The 17199-nt window shown below is 37.2% G+C and overlaps 1 long non-coding RNA gene across 1 annotated transcript in view; it reads right to left on the bottom strand.

The window, feature by feature from the left end:
* The window catches only part of LOC129049574 (uncharacterized), a 48116-nt gene extending 31138 nt beyond the window's left edge, over window positions 1–16978 (bottom strand). Inside the window, exons 1-2 of the long non-coding RNA XR_008512783.2 lie at window positions 16709–16978; window positions 14360–14457 (exon numbers count right to left, since the gene is read on the bottom strand). This is a non-coding gene — a long non-coding RNA (uncharacterized LOC129049574). The remainder of the gene's footprint in view (window positions 1–14359; window positions 14458–16708) is intronic.
* Window positions 16979–17199: the final 221 nt, after the last annotated feature.

The raw sequence follows: 17199 nt of genomic DNA, 5'->3' as shown, positions 1-17199 counted from the left end.
AACTCACTCATGTTTTGTTCTGTTTTGTATTATTCAATTTTTTATTTTCATAGGTTTTGGGGGAACAGTTGGTTTTTGGTTACATGAATAAGTTCTTTAGTGGGGATTTCTGAGGTTTTGGTGCACCCATCACCCGAGCAGTGTACATTGCACTTAGTGTGCAGTGTTTTATCCTATACTACCCCCTACCCTTTCCCTCAAGCCTCCAAATTCCAACATATCATTCTTATTCTTTTGCATCCTCATAGCCTAGCTCCCACATATGAGTGAGAACATGCAATGTTTGGTTTTCCATTCTTGAGTTACTTCACTTAGAATAATCTCCAATTCCATCCAGGTGGCTAGATAGATATAGATATAGATGGATATAGATATAAATGCACTACTCAGTGTATATATATATAATATTTACATATAATATATACAATATATTTATTATATTTTTATATTTATTGTATAAATATATGTATTATAAAATATATAATTTTATTTTTATTATAAAATATATATTATATATTATAATATATATTTATTATAAATATATATTATATATTATAATATATATTTATTATAAATATATATTATATATTATAATATATATTTATTATAAATATATATTATATATTATAATATATATTTATTATAAAATATATATTATATATTATAATATATATTTATTATAAAATATATAATATTTAATTTTATATAATATATAAAATATATTATAAAATATATCATATATAAAATATATTATAAAATATATCATATATATTTATTATAAAATATATAATTTTATTTTTATTATAAAATATATATTATATATTATATGTATAAAATATTATACATTTTATATTATATATACACACACACACACTACTCAGCCATGAAAAGGAACAAAATAATGGCATTCACATTCTATCTGTCTGTCTGTCTATCTATCTATCACATTTTCTTATTTACTTGTTGATTAATGGGCATTTGGGCTGGTTCCACATTTTTGCAATTGCAAATTGTATTGCTATAAATATGTGTGTGGAAGTATCTTTTATGTATAATGACTTCTTTTCCTCTGGGTAGAGACCTAGTAGTGGGATTCTGGATCAAACTGTAGGTCTACTTTTAGTTCTTTAAGGAGTCTCCAGACTGTTTTCCATAGTGTTTGTCCTAGTTTATATTCCCACCAACAGTGTAAAAGTGTTCCCATTTCAATGCGTCCACACCAACATCTATTGCTTTTTGATTTTTTGATTATGGCCATTCTTGTAGGAATAAAGTGGTATCACATTGTGGTTTGGGTATGCATTTCCTTGATAATTAGTGAATTTGAGCATTTTTCCATATGCTTGTTGGCCATTTGTATATCTTCTTTTGAGAATGGTCTATTCATGTCCTTAGCCCACTTTTTGATGGAATTGTTTTTTTTTTTCCTTGCTGATTTGTTTGAGTTTTTTATAGATTCTGGATATTTGTTTTTTGTCCGATGTATAGATTGTGAAGATTTTCTCCCAGTCTGTGTAAATCCACTCATGTTTTGATTCATAGACTTTTACCTTGTTATATATGGGGAGGGTGTACTTAATACTATTGATTGGGCCTGTTGTTTCAAAATCTCTCCCTCATATTTATATTGATTCAAAATTTTCAATTCTTAAACTTTTAAAATACAAATAAATATTAGAGACTATCATCTGTTAATATAGTACCAGAGTGAATTAACAGCCACGTATAAGAAAAAATGATAAATGAGTCATGAACTTTGTGCCTGCATACTTACCTAAAGGAAAAAGAGAGAGAAAAAACTTATAATATCATAGATCACCATCTTCATAGTTTTGCTTTCTTCTGCCATTATGATCAATTTCTCATTTAATTTGCCTTTTCATTCCAATTGAATAACTCTGAGTTTCTTTTAATTTGCTTGAAATATAGAATTAAAATATTAATCTAATAACAACATAAAATTATTAAAAACAGTCCTACATGATAAAGGTTGGGAGGTAAAAAGTCAAATGCAGGAGAAAGTCAAAGCAGCTTGGTTGATGACATTTTCTCTGATTCTCCAAATCTAACCATTCTCTACTTTCTAACCCAAAAGCATAAGAATAAGAAAACACACCAAATCTGTGACAACAATGCTATCTTTTCATATAGTTAGTCCACATTCTTAATCCTTCTATGAAGACAGCAATGAGTTGACATAAAATTCATTGTGCTTATACACTATAATCTGATGTTTGACAAGCCATGAGATATTAATGAACAAGGTTTAGTTTATCATGGCATCAGATCAGCAATGTTTGCAACATAATTGAGTAGATATTGAAATTTGTTTTTAAGCTCTAAAGCAGAGTCAAAGATCTGAGCAATGCTGAGCAATCATGCTACATTGCTGCAAGCTAATTTAGTGTTTTGGGGCTGTATAGATCATTTAATCTGTCACACATCCTATTGTCCTGAATAAACCAAAATGAAGCATACTTTAATTTTCACAAAGAAACTGTTATTCATTCTCCAAGACCTCTTTGTATCATGGGATTAAGGATAGTCTTATAGGTTGGCTACATCACTAAAATTTAGGGATGGTGTAGAACTTGATATCAGTATTACTAAGTACAGACACAGTCATTTTTAACTATTTACTAGTATCAATAATTGCCCGTTGCCTAGTTTGTAACAAATAGGCTGATTTGAAAAATCTGGCACTGATTACATGGTTGTTTTTAAGGCCATGAACAAAGAAAATCTGAAGTATAATTTTGTGGGAGGAGAGTTCTAGTCTTTTATAATAGTCTAACAAAGTGTATAAGAGTACTGTGATTTTCAGAATTACCTTTCCCAACATTTGCTAACTTAAATGTGGCACTTCTCAAAACATTGAACAGGTACTCTTATTTAAATCTGTCTCTATGTAATTTTACTCAAATTTCATGAAAATGAAAAATGAACATGTTATTATCTTACTTCAAGACTGGATGAAATTATACAGAAAAAGAGAAAAGAGTTGAATTTAAAATAGTGTTTAGCCAGCATTGGTTTATCCTATCACATATATCTTTTAGAATATTCATAAATAATAAGTTGAAATATGAATTATTATCTGAATCTATTGTTAGAATCTAGATTGATTCCAAAATGTATTATGGCAACAGAGCAAAAGAATTCCATATCTTCTAGAATCACCCTGTTAATTTTATCACAAACATCATCACTAAATATAATTAAAATGTAGTAGGCTGATGAGAGATGTAGAGATGAAGACAGGAAAAGAGAAGAAGGGAGGGATGGAAGAAAAGTGAAAGAGAGAGAGAGAGAGAGAGAAAACACCTGGCAAATAGATAAATAAAAATTCTTAGAGCACAAAAGTAAAGATTCTCAGAAGCCAAAATCAAAATCAAAATGTGATTGTGAATGCTGAGAGGAGACGTAGTTCTAACTTTCATTTTACCTTTGAAACATTTGCTTTACACTAAAGAATATGTTTCTTTTTTGAAGACCACTAGAAATTATGGAAGAAAGAGTCAATTCTAGATCTCGCCCAAAGTTCAGTATCAAATAAAAACTTTCACATGGGAACATGGATCACAAAAGTCTACACAATCATATTAGGATGAATTAGATATGAATTCATCTTGCAAAATGGCTTACAAAGAGAATTTGTCTCCTGGAAAACTAGTGCTGAGTGAAGGGAACAAATTCTTGGCTAGGAATATGTTACCATAGACTAGCCTACAAATGCATTTGTGTTTCAAATTCAGACTACCTGCATCATCCAAAAATTCTCAAGTCACAAAAAGTGACCAAAAGCAAAAAGTCAGCAGTTGTCAGTCTACACATCCAAAAAGGTTTCATTGTGGGATTACAAATCTACTCCCCAATAAAACTTCCTACTTCCCTGCAACTGTTACCTAGTTGGATGATATTGAACCTAGGCTAGAGGGACAATGCGATTATGTAGTTAAGACAAAGAGAAGCACATAGCCTAGTATATCCTTTTAATTTTTCTCACTATAGGCTTTCAATGGCCTAGACAAAGAGAAGACAAGGAGAAGCACATGGCCTACCATATATCCTTTTATTTTTTTCTCACTATAGGCTTTCAATGTGGAGCAGTGCTGAGTGTGAGGAAGAAGACTTCTGTTAAATTACATGTTGAGTTTACATAATTATGAATTAATTACTGCAATAACACTAGTATTGTGACATAAAATTACTTGGAGCATACCTAAGAATTGTATGCCAATTTCCAATTATATATAGATACATTTCTGCATTTCTTCCTGTGCCAATGACACATGGCTTTAATTATTGTATTTTTATAATTAATGTAAATGTCTTACTGTGAAAGCCATGCTTTTAAACAACTCTTTAAATATCTTGGTTCTATTAGGACCTTTTTTATTCATATACACTTTTTAGACAGTTTGTTACAAAAATTGTTTAGATTTTGGTGTCACATTTATTACATAGAACAATTTAGTGAAATGATATTAATAATATCCCTATACATTCATGACTATGGTATAGCTTACTTTAAGTTTTTATTTTATCTAGTATATCTCAGTGTTGCTGGAGGATGATTTTCCTAGTAACAAATCTGACCAGAATAAGTAATCTCCAATTTTATCCACTAATAAATTTAAAAGCTTTGGATCTTTTGTTGACATGATGAAAATGTATCAGTTAAAACTTTTATTTATAAAAATATGTCAACTTTATAAGCCACTGCTTGTTATTTAAGATGACAGTACTAAAACATGTCAAAAAGTGTGTGTGTGTATATATATACACATATATATTTATATGTGCTACACATTTTCAAATAACCAAATCTCATAAGAACTCTATCACGAGATATATTTATATGTGTATATGTTTATACACATATATATACTACTACTTGTTTAAATTTATAATGGGCCTGATATGATTTGGCTCTGTTATCCCACCCAAATATCAAGTCAAGTATTCATTCTCAGCATTGGAGGAGGGTCTTGGTGGGAGGTAATTGAATCATGGGATTGGATTTCCCCCTTGCTGTTCTCATGATAGAGTTTTTAACGAGATCTGGTTGTTTGAAATTGTGTACCACCTCCCCCTTCTCTCTCTCTGTCTCCCCTTCTCAGGTCATGTGATGATGTACCTTCTTCCCCTTCAACTTCAACCATGATTGTAAGTTTTCTGAGGCTGCCCCCAAAGCAGAAGTCTGAACAGCCCACAGAACAGGAGCTGATTCAACCTCTTTTCTTTATAAATTACCCAGTCACAGGTATGTCTTTACAGCAGTGTAAGAGCAGACAATACAGAAGATTGGTACCAGAGCAGAAGGGTCTTACTGTAAAGATACCTGAAAATGTGGAAGCAGCTTTGGAACTGAGTAATGGCCAGAGGTGAAATAGTTTTGAGGGCTCAGAAGAAGACAGGAAGATGAGGGAAAGTTTGGAACTTCCTAGAGACTGGTTTAATGATTGTGACCAAAATGTTGATAGCTACATGGACAGTGAAGTCAAGGCCAAGGATGTCTTAAATGGAAATGAGGAACTTACTGGAAAATGGAGAAGAGGTCACTTTTGCTATGCTCTAGCAACAAGACTTGTGGCAATGTTCCCCTGCTATAGAAACCTGTTGAACTTTGAACTTGAGAGAAATGATTTAAGATACGTGATGGAAGAAATTTCTAAGCAGCAAAACATTCAGGATGTGAGCTGGCTGCTTCTAAAAGCTACACTTATTTGCATAAGCAAATAGAACTTACCTTTAAAAGAGAAACAGAGCATAAAATTTAGAAAATTTGCAGCCTTGCCATGTGGTAGAAAAAAAAAATCAGGAGAAATTCAAGCCAACTTCAGAAATTTGCATAAAGAGAAGCCAAATGTTAATATCCAAGACAATAGAGAAAATGCTTCCAAGGCATTTCAGAGACTTTCGCAGCATCCCCTCCCATCACAGTCCCAGAGGCCTAGGAGGGAAAAATGGTTTTGTGGACCAGACCCAGGGCCCTGCTGTTCTTTGCTGCCTTGGGACATGGTGCCTGGCATCTCAGCTGCTTCACCTCCAGCCATGCCTAAAAGGGGACAAGATACATCTTGAGCCATTACTTCAGAGGGTGCAAGCCCCAAGCCTTGATGGCTTCCCCATGGTGTTAAGCCTGCAGGTGTGCAGAGGGCAAGAGTTGAGGCTTGGGAGACTTCACCTAGATTTCAGAGGATGTATGGAAATGCTGGGATATCCAGTCAGAAGTCTGCTGCAGGGGCAGAGCGTGCATGGAGAACCTCTGCTAGGGCAGTGTAAAGGGGAAATATGGGGTTGGAGCCCCCCCACAGACTCTCCACTGGGGTATTATCTAGTGGACCTTTGAGGAGACAGCCACTGTCCTCAAGACCCCAGAATGGTAGATCCACTGGCAGGTTCCACCCTGTACCTGAAAAAACCACAGGTACTCAATGCCAGTCCTTGTGAGCAGCCATGAGAGACGAGTCCTGAAGAGTAATAGGGACAAAGCTGCCCAAGGCTGTGAAAGCACACCTCTTGCATCAGTGTGGCCTGAGTGTGAGATATCAAGTCAAAAGAGATTATGTGTTGGAGCTTCAGAATTTAATGACAGACCTGCTGGATTTCGTACTTGCCTGTACGTACTTGCCTGTAGCCCCCTTATTTTGGCCAGTTTCTCCCTTTTGGAGTAGAAGCATATACCAAATGCCTATACCCTCATTGTAACTTGAAAGTAACTAACTTTTTTTTTTTATTTTACAGGCTTTTAGGCAGAAGGGACTTGCCTTGTTTGAGATGAGACTTTGGATTGTGAACTTTTGAGTTAATGCAGAAATGAGTTAAGACTTTGAGGGACTGTTGGGAAAACATGAGTGTGTTTTGAGATACAAGAAAAACATGTGATCTGGGAGGGGATGGGGCAGAATGATATGGTTTGGCTCTGTGTTCCCACACAAATCTCTTTTTGAATTATAATCTTCAGTGTTGAAAGAGGGGCCAGGTGGGAGGTGACTGAATCATAGGGGAAGACTTCTCCCTTGCTATTCTCGTGATAGAGTTCTTATGAGATTTGGTTGTTTGAAAGTGTGTAGCACCCCTCACCCTTCTTTGACCATGGAAAGATGTGCCTGCTTCCCTTTCACCTTCTGCCATGATTGTAAGTTTCCCGAGGTATCCCCAGCCATGCAGAACTGTGAGTCTGTGAGTCAATTAAATCTCTTGTGTTTAAATTAACCAGTCTCAGGTATGTCTTTATAGCAGTGTGAGAACAGACTAATACAGGGCCTGTACAAATTTGTATTGCCAAAAGATTTGTAAATAAAAAAAGTAGCATGCAATTATATAGTGCATTAGTCCATTTTCTTGCTGCTGATAAAGACATACCCAAGAGTGGGAAGAAAACAAGCTTTAATGGACTCACAGTTCCTTGTGGCTGTGGAGGCCTCACAATCATGGCAGAAGGTGAAAGGCACATCTCACACAGTAGCAGACAAGAGAAGAGAGCTTGTGCAGGGAAACTCTCCCTTTTTAAAACCATCAGATCTGTGCATTGGCTCACACCTGTAATCCCAGCACTTTGGGAGGCCAAGGTGGGTGGATCATGAGGTCAGGAGATTGAGACCAACCTGACCAACGTGGTGAAACCCCGTCTCTGCTGAAAATACTAAAATTAGCCAGGTGTGATGGTGCACACCTTTAATCCCAGCTACTCAGGAGGCTGAGGCGGGAAAATCACTTGAACCCAGGAGGCAGAGATTGCAGTGAGCCAAGATCATGCCACTGCACTCCAGCCTGGGTGACAGAGTAAGACTCTGTCTCAGAAACAACAAAACAAAACAAGACCATCATATCTGGTAAGACTTATTCACTCTCATGAGCATAGCACAGGAAAGACCTACTCCCATAATTCAATCACCTCCCACAAGGTTCCTCCCATGACACTTGGGAATTACAGGAGTTACAATCAAAATGACATTTTGGAGGGGACACAGCCAAACAACATCATTCCACCCCTAACTTCTCCCAAATTTCATGTCTTCATATTTCAAAACCAATCATGCTTTTCCAATAGTCCCCTAAAGTCTTAACTTATTTCACCATTAACTAAAAAGTCCACAGTCCAAAGTCTCATCTGGGACAAGGTAAGTCCCTTACAACTATGAGCCTATAAACTCAAAAGCAAGTTAGTCACTTTCTAGATACAATGGGGGTACAACTATTTGGTAAATATAGCTGTTCCAAATGGGAGAAATGGGCCAAAACAAAGGGGCTACAGGCCCCATGCAAGTCTGAAATCCAGCATGGCAGTCACATCTTAAAGTTCCAAAATGATCTCCTTTGACCACATGCCTCACATCTGGGCCACACTGATGCAAGAGGTGAGTTCCCATGGTCTTGGGGAGCTCTGCCCCTGTGGCTCTGCAGGGTACAGCCTCCCTCCTGGCAGCTTTCACAGGCTGGAGTTGAGCATGTGGCTTTCCTAGGCAGATGGTGCAAGCTGTCAATGGATCTACCATTCTGGAGTCTGGAGGGAAGTGACCCTCTTCACACAGCTCCACTAGGCAGTGTCCCAGTAAGGACTCTGTGTGGGGGTGCCCACCCACATCACCCTTCTGCACTGCCCTAGCAGAGGTTCTCCATGAGAGCCCCGCCCCTGCAACAATCTTCTGCCTGGACATCCTGGTGTCTCCATACATCCTCTGAAATCTAGGTGAAGGTTCTCAAACCTAAATTCTTGACTTCTGTGCACCACAAGAACAACACCACACGGACGCTGCCATGGCTTGGGGTTTGCATCTTCTGAAGTCATGCCCAAGCTCTACATGTGCCCCTTTCATCATGGCTGGAGTAGCTGGGATGCAGGGCACCAAGTCTCTAGACTGTACATAGCACGGAGACCCAGGGCCTGGCCCATGAAACCACTTTTTCCTCCTAGGCCTCCAGGCCTGTGATGACAGGGGCTGCCATGAAGACCTCTAACATGCCCTGGAGACATTTTCGCCATTGTCTTGGTGAGTAACATATAGCTCCTTGTTACTTATGCAAATTTCTGCAGCTGACTTGAATTTCTACTCAGAAAATGGGATTTTCTTTTCTATCACATTGTCAGGCTGCATATTTTCCAAGATGTTTTGCTCTGTTTCCCTTTTAAAACTGAATGCCTTTAACAGCACCCAAGTCACTTCTTGAATGCTTTGCTGCTTAGAAATTTCTTCCGCCAGATACCCTGAATCTGGTATCCACAAAGCTCTAGGTCAGAGGAAAAATGCCACCAGTGTCTTTGCTAAAAGCTAACAAGAATCACCTTTGCTCCAGTTGCCAACAAGTTCCTCATTTCCTTCAGAGACCACATCAGCCTGGACCTTATTGTTCATATCACTATCAACATTTTTGTCAAAGCCAGTCAACAAGTCTCTAGGAAGTTCCAAACTTTTCCACATTTTCCTGTCTTCTTCTGAGCCCTCCAAACTGTTCCACCCTTTGCCTGTTACTCAGTTCCAAAGTTGCTTCCATATTTTCGGGTATCTTTTCAGCAACACACCACTCCTAGTAACAATTTACTATATTAGTCCATTTTCATGCTGCTGATAAAGCTGTACCTGAGACTGGGAAGAAAACAAATTTTAATGGACTTACAGTTCCTTGTGGCTGAAGAGGCCTCACAATCATGGTGGAAGGTGAAAGGAATGTCTCACATGGCGGCAGACAAAGAAGAGACCTTGTGCAGGGAAACTTTCCTTTTTAAAACCATCAGATCTGGTGAGACTTATTCACTCTCATGAGAACAGCACGGGAAACATCCACCCTCATAATTCAATCACCTCCCACCAAGTTCCTCCCATGACACGTGGAAATTGTGGGAGCTACATTTCAAGATGAGACTTGGGTGGGGACACAGCCAAACCATATCATAGAACATGCTTTTATTTTTAAAAAATAATTAATTTTTGATGCTAGATTTCTGAGTACCTTATAGGTATTATTGTTGTTGTTGTTCAAAGTTAAAACTTTTTAAGTCAAATTCTTCAGGAATTTTTAAATCTTCTTTTGTTAAATTTAAAATGTGTACATTTTATTAAATGAAAGTTAACTTTTAAAATTTATTGTCATAAAAACACTTAACATGAGATATACCTTCTTAACAAATTTTAAGTGTGTAAAGCATTATTGTTGAATATGGGTACAATATTGTGCAGCAGAACTCTAGATTATATTCATTTTGCTCCTTGATTCATAACTATGCTCCTTGATTAGTAAGTCCTCATTTCCCCTCTTTCTTATTCCTGGCAACCACCATTCTATTCTGATTCTATGTAATTAACTATTTTAATGTCTAGAAGTTTAGGAAATTGCATTGTTTCATCTAATTCTTACTATAATCCTGTAGGTGAGTCTGTTAATCTTATTTTACACATAAGAAATAATACATTTCAGACCAATTGAAAAGCTTGCCCAACAATGCAAAATGATGGAGCCACTAATAGCAGCATGCACATTCCTCAAAAAGTTAAAAATAGATATACCATATGATCCAGTAATTTCATGTCTGGGTATTTATCCAAAAGCACTGAAGTAAGGATCTTGAAGAGATATCTACACTCCCATGTCCTTTGCAGCGTTATTCACACTAGCCAAGATGTGGAAATAACCTAAACATTCATTCATAAAAGGGGAAAGAAAATGTGGTCTACACATACAATGAAATGCTACTCAGCCATAAAACAGAAAGAAATTCTGCAATATGTGACAACATGAATAAACCTGGAGGACATTATGCTAGGTAAAATAAACCAGTTACAGAACAACAAATATTGCATGAGTTTTTTCTGTCTTAATCTGGAAGACAAATGTCCATACAACCTCAGAGGAATTCTAGGTGACTAACAATCCACAAAAATGTGAGATATTTGGGCTCAAAAAGACCCTGGAGAAGTATAACTTTTTAATTTCTTTTCCTCAAGTGACATTTTTCAAGCAATATAGGTCAAATATTTTCCTCTGAAAATCCTCTTGAGATAACTGTCAGTTTTTTTTTTTTCATTCAAAAAGTAGAGTAAAACTTTTGAAAGAAGAATCTCTATAGGGATTTTTCTCTATGCACACAGCAGGGTTTGACCCTAGGTGAACATACCCCCTAGAGAGAGTAATTGCTCAGCTGAAAGACAGAATGGTCTCACAGTCTGAAATTCAGAGGGAAACCAGAGGCTTGAAAGATAGAGACTGGACGGCATCACTACTTTATTTTTTTTTTCCTGCATGATTGTGATTATTTTTTTTTGTGGCCCTATGTACTCGAAGTACTACTTCCTCCTTCTTTCTCTACTGCATTTCAAACTCATATAAATGGGAAAGAAGATTTTAGGCTATCTAAAATCATTTTTGGCATTCAAAACAAATTAAGGAAGAGTGGAAGTATAAAAAATAGCTTTTAGGTTTTTTTTAAAGCTTTTCACTCTTGAAATTCCATATTAGCACAAATACATGACTACTATATTGAAAGATATTTTATAAGAAATAATTTACTAAAGTCCTATTTTACCTACATTTTTATTTGGCAAAATTCAAGAGCAAGCCATTATGAGATCTATGCACATTTTTAAGAGTAGTGTAAGATTTTTAAATGTTAGTCAATATTCTGTCTAAATTATTTTTCTGTGGTATAGGTTTATGAGTATATTTTATATTTTCTTGCAAAATGTAATTAAGTCTAAATTTTTTTCTCAAGATTACAACACTAAAAGCCATAGTAGATATAAAATACAACAATTCTTATCAAAAATAATTATGAATTGTAACAATCATAATCCTTTCATAATTATGTGTTAAAACATCAAATATTATAACCATTCTTTGCAATGCTTCAAGTTGCTGAGATATCATTTAATTCAACTTAATTTTTAAATTACGCTACATACTTGTAAAATATTTTTGATTAACTTCGAAGCTGTATTTTTTACTCTATTGTTACTAACCACTTTTTTTTTAGAATTGCATTTAATACTTTAAATTAAAACGAGATTTCTTTATATACAAACTAAAAAGGGCTAGTTATAATTAATGAGAATTTATCTCCTATATTCTGCATACTGTGTTTATACCTCTAATGAAACATCTGGAGGTATTTGAAGTGTTGCAGAAGGGATAGAAATGAATGGAGAAACCCGACTAGAAGTAAAAGAAGTATGCTTGCAGAAAAGACCAAGATAAATGTATGAAGGAAAAAGTCACTTTCACTATGATATGGATTCTCTACTAATTTTTTAAATTCAGCACAACAATGACCATTCAACATGACTATTTGTAAGCCATGCCCACAATCTCCACCTCTATTCGACCAAAAGATTCATAAACATATGCACGTGCACACATTAAAAAAATGGAGAAGTTAAACACATTGCATGGGGGGAAATATATAAAAAAGTATATGCAATGATTCACAGAATCTTTATCAGAAGTAAATAAATACGAAGGGAGATCAGGAGATCATCTGTGAAGTCAGGAAAAACACAGCAGAGTAGATTCTAAGGGTCAAGGAAGGGAGTGGTCCTAAGTGATAAATTGTACCTCTTTCTGGAAAATCATCTATTTTCTAATATGAGCCAAGACCTCTTGCACTCTCTTACTCTATGAAAATAAGACAAAGATGTGATTGAAGTGATAATATATTTAATTTCAAAACCAGAAATTGTTTTAGATTGAAAAGGTGTAATAAAATGAACACATTTGATAAGTTTTATTGACTGACTAAAGTATGTTGTCCATTTGAATATTAAAAGATAACCTAAAGAGTAATTTATTACTATATATTCCCATTCTCTAATGAGTTAATGAGCCAGCTGTTTCTGATATTCACAGCATTTTCTTTAAAAGCAAATTACATTTCAAACAGATCTAATTCTGATTAATTTTAAAATAATTGCCGAAAGGTTTCTATATCATTTATTTTTATGGTTAAAATTTTTGAAAGAGTTAAAAAATTAATTAACCTTTTTTGTAGAACATAATATATTTTGAAAAAAATATTTTTCTAAATATACAGAGGTACTTTATATGCTCAGAATAAATTCGATTAAAAACAAGAATTACTCAATTCCATTTTTAATTGAGATCTGTAAATACTGCAGTGCAAATACTTTCACAAATACAAGTTTTTTGGGGGGTTTTCCCTCTCTGATTCCAAGAATCTTTCTTTGGCAAATAGTTTTTATAAGACAAAATTTATCAAGTAAATTGTCATTATTTATAAATTTTCAAGTATATTGCAAAATGTAGATGATTCAAAACTGCTGACTTTATCATTTTCAATTTATTCAGTAAAGGATTATCAATTTATCCACTTAAAAACCTAAGGAAATAAATGGATTTTCTGCACATGTCCATATATTCTAAAGTTCAATTAGATAATTTTCAAATTAAATAATTTCCCATCATTAAATTTGTTTAGGTTTGTCTTGCTTTTGTGGGATAAACTACAATAGCTTCTTGTTTGCATGTTTGCTTTCAGTAACTGCAATTCACTAGAAAGCTTCCAAGAGTTGAATATTTTGGAGCTTTATTTGTCAATTTGGGACAAAATGCAAGTTAAATAAACACAATTTTATCAGATTTATTAATAAAAGTGTTGAATAGCATTATAGATAAGCATTTCTTCAAAAGTTTATACATTCTTCAATTCAAATTTATAATGGGCAGCAGAAATAGAAAGTAGATATTGTCATACTGGAGTAATTTTGTGTATTTAGCATCAGCATCAGTCTCATATTTTAAAAAAGTTGTGATGTGCCATGTATGTGTGTGTAAATTTAATAACTTCAGCTTCTTCTGAACTGGTAGTCTATTAAAGTTTGTTTGGATTAAATTATTACAACTTATTGCAAGGTAATTCTGGCCTTATGAAAATGTTGTTTCCACAATGACATTGCTTTACCAAATTCACAATGCATTTTATCAAGGAAAAATATAATTTTATTACTGATGTAATTTTCACTGGATTTATCATAACATACTTTAAAATGTCATATAATCTACCTTATTGAAATGTACTTTCAAAAACATTACTTTGAGTTCCTAAATTGAATGAAAACACTTGAATCATTTTTTGTAGTTAGCTGATTTTCTATTTAATGCATTAGATGATATTGGTATAAAATTTTCAGGTTTTAACTGCTTGCAAATGTTTTCTTCTGCCGGTTCAACTCATGCATTCACAAATATCAATTCACTCTTCTATGTGCACATGAAAACTTTGATAAAAATTATTATAATTAATTTAGATGAAGTCATTTGATCAAAATAATCATCAAGATAATATATGAATGGTTTTCTGCAGCTGCACATGTAATATCACTGTGTTTTTAGAGTAAATACTCACTGTGGAAGTTGATAATGGTGCTACTTCAGAAGACTTGATTCCTATGGTTTCATGAGTTCAATGATATCTTCACCACCTCTATCTGCCATGGTAGATGGCTGTCGTCAAAAAATATTTTATGGAGTGACATGCTTATCATGAACATTCTTATTAAAATAGTGCATACATTTCATTTAAAAAGCACTATCTTTTGTTAGCTCTTTGTCTAGCAATGGGATTTACTACAGAATTTAAAAAAATGCATCAACTAAGAAAATACACTAGAAACTTTAGATTTGATTTACTGAAGAAGTGATGAATCACCATCACAGGAGCTTTCAGTCTATTTTTTTTTTTCCCCTGAGACAGGGTCTTACTCTATTGCCAAGGCTGGTGTGCAACGGTGTGATCTCGGTTCACAGAAACCTCTGTCTCCTGGGCTCAGGTGAGCCTCCCACCTCAGCCTCCTGAGTAGCTAGAAATACAGGAGTGTGCCACCATGCCCAGCTAAGTTTTTTGTAGAGATGGGGTTTCGCCATGTTGCCCAGGCTGGTCTCGAACTCCTTAGCTCAAGAGATCTGCCCGCCTCATCCTCCCAAAGTGCTGGGAATTACAGATGTGAGCCCTGGGTATTCTTTATATTCATCATATAATTACCCAGCTTCTATTTTCTGTAGTTATAAAAATGAAATAGTGCTACCAATAGAAAGAATCCTTTGTACCAATACAGAAGAGAAAAAGAACACAATTTATTATTGTATAATTATGTTAGTTTCCTATTCCTGTAACAAATTACTCCAAACTGTGTTTTTTTTTTTTTTTTTTGATTGGAAGTTTTGCTCTGTCACCCACACTGGAGTGTGGTGGCACGATCTCGGCTCACTGCAAGCTCCGCCTCCCAGGTTCACGCCATTCTCCCGCCTCAGCCTCCTGAGTAGCTAGGACTACAGGCGCCCGCCACCATGCCCGGCTAATTTTTTGTGTTTTTAGTAGAGACGGGGTTTCACCGTGTTAGCCAGGATGGGCTCCATCTCATCTCCTGACCTCGTGATCCGCCAGCCTCGACCTCCCAAAGTGCTGGGATTACAGGCGTGAGCCACCGTGCCCCACCCAAACTGATGCTTAAACTGTATAAATTTACTTACTTAATGATTTGGATATTAGAAGTCCTAAAACCAAGATGTTGGCAGGGCTGTGTACCTTCTGTACAGTTTTTGGAAATATCTGCTTTATTGTTTTTCTTCCATTTCTAAAAGGAGTTCGCATTCCTGAACTGACAGACCTATACGTCAGCTTTTGTCACTAATTCCTTCAACTCTGAATATCTTGCCTCTCTTCTCCTTAGAAGGATGTTTGTGATTACATTAGGCCCACCTACATGATCCAGTATAATCTCTCTCATACGGTTTAAATGTTTGTCCTCTTCAAATCTCATGTTGAGATATGATCTCCACTGTTGGAGGTGACGCCTAGTGGAAAGTGTTTGGGTCACGGGGTCAGATCCCTCATGAATGGCTTCCTACCATCCTGGCAGTAACAAATGAGCCTCACTCCATGCGTTCACATAAGATCTGCTTGTTTACAAGTGCCTACAACTTCCTCACCTCTTTCTCTCCTGCTTCCTGTCTTACTGTGTCTGAAATTTATGGGTTCTTGGTCTCACTGACTTCAAGAATGAAGCTGCAGACCCTCGTGGTGAGTGTTACAGCTCTTAAGGCTGCCTGTGGGAGTCGTTCCTTCTTCCCGTTGGGAGTTGTTCATTCCTCCCAGTGGCTTCGTGATCTCGTTGGCCTCCGGACTGAAGCTGCAGACCTTCGAGGTGTTACAGCTCATAAAGGCAATGGGGACCCAAAGGGTGAGCTGCAGCAAGATTTATGGCAAAGAGTGAAAGAACAAAACTTCCACAGTGAGGAAATGAACCCTAGCAGGTTGCCACTGCTAGCTTGGGCAACCTTTTATTCCCTTATCTGGCCCCACCCACATCCTGCTGATTGGTCCATTTTACAGAGAGCTGATTGGTCTGTTTTACAGAGAGCTGATTGGTCCATTTTGACAGGGTGCTGATTGGTGCATTTACAATCCCTGAGCTAGACGCAAAAGTTCTCCAAGTCCCCACTAGATTAGCTAAACACAGAGCAGTGATTGGTGCATTTACAAACCTTGAGCTAGACACGGGGTGATGACTGGTGTGTTTACAAGCCTTGAGCTAGACACATGCAGTGCTGATTGGTGTGTTTACAAACCTTAAGTTAGACATAAAAGTTCTCCAAGTCCCCACCAGACTCAGGAGCCCAGCTGGCTTCGCCTAGGGGATCCCTGCCAGGGCCGTGGGTGGAGCCTGTCCCGCCCTTCCCCGCGTGCACTCCTCACCCTTGGGCGGTAGATGGGACCGGGCGCCGCGTGGAGGAAGCCACTGCAGGGGGGCTCGGGCATGGCAGGCTGCAGTTCCTGAGACCCGCCCCACAGGGAGCTGGCTGAAGCCGGCACGAATTCTAGTGTGGCTCTGGCGGGCCGGCAGTGCTGGGGGACCCGGCGACCCCTCTGCAGCCGCTCGCCCAGGTGCTGAGCCCCTCACTGCCCGGGCACCGGCCGGCCGCTCGGAGTATGGGGCCCGACGGGCCCACCCCCACCCGGAACTCGCGCTGGGCCGCGAGCGCCGCACGCAACCCTGGTTCCCGCCGGCGCCTCTCCTTCCACACCTCCCCGCCAGCAGAGGGAGCCAGCTCTGGCCTCAGCCAGCCCCCAGAGAGGGGCCCCACAGTGCAGCGGCGGGCTGAAGGGCTCCTCAAGCGCTGCCAGAGTGGGCGCAGAGGCGGAGGAGGCGCCAAGAGTGAGCGAGGGCTGTGAGGGCTGGCAGCAGG

The sequence above is a fragment of the Pongo abelii genome, chromosome 14 (genome assembly GCF_028885655.2).
Source record: "Pongo abelii isolate AG06213 chromosome 14, NHGRI_mPonAbe1-v2.0_pri, whole genome shotgun sequence".
Classification (NCBI taxonomy): domain Eukaryota; kingdom Metazoa; phylum Chordata; class Mammalia; order Primates; family Hominidae; genus Pongo; species Pongo abelii.
This window is presented reverse-complemented; position numbering and strand designations above follow the sequence as displayed.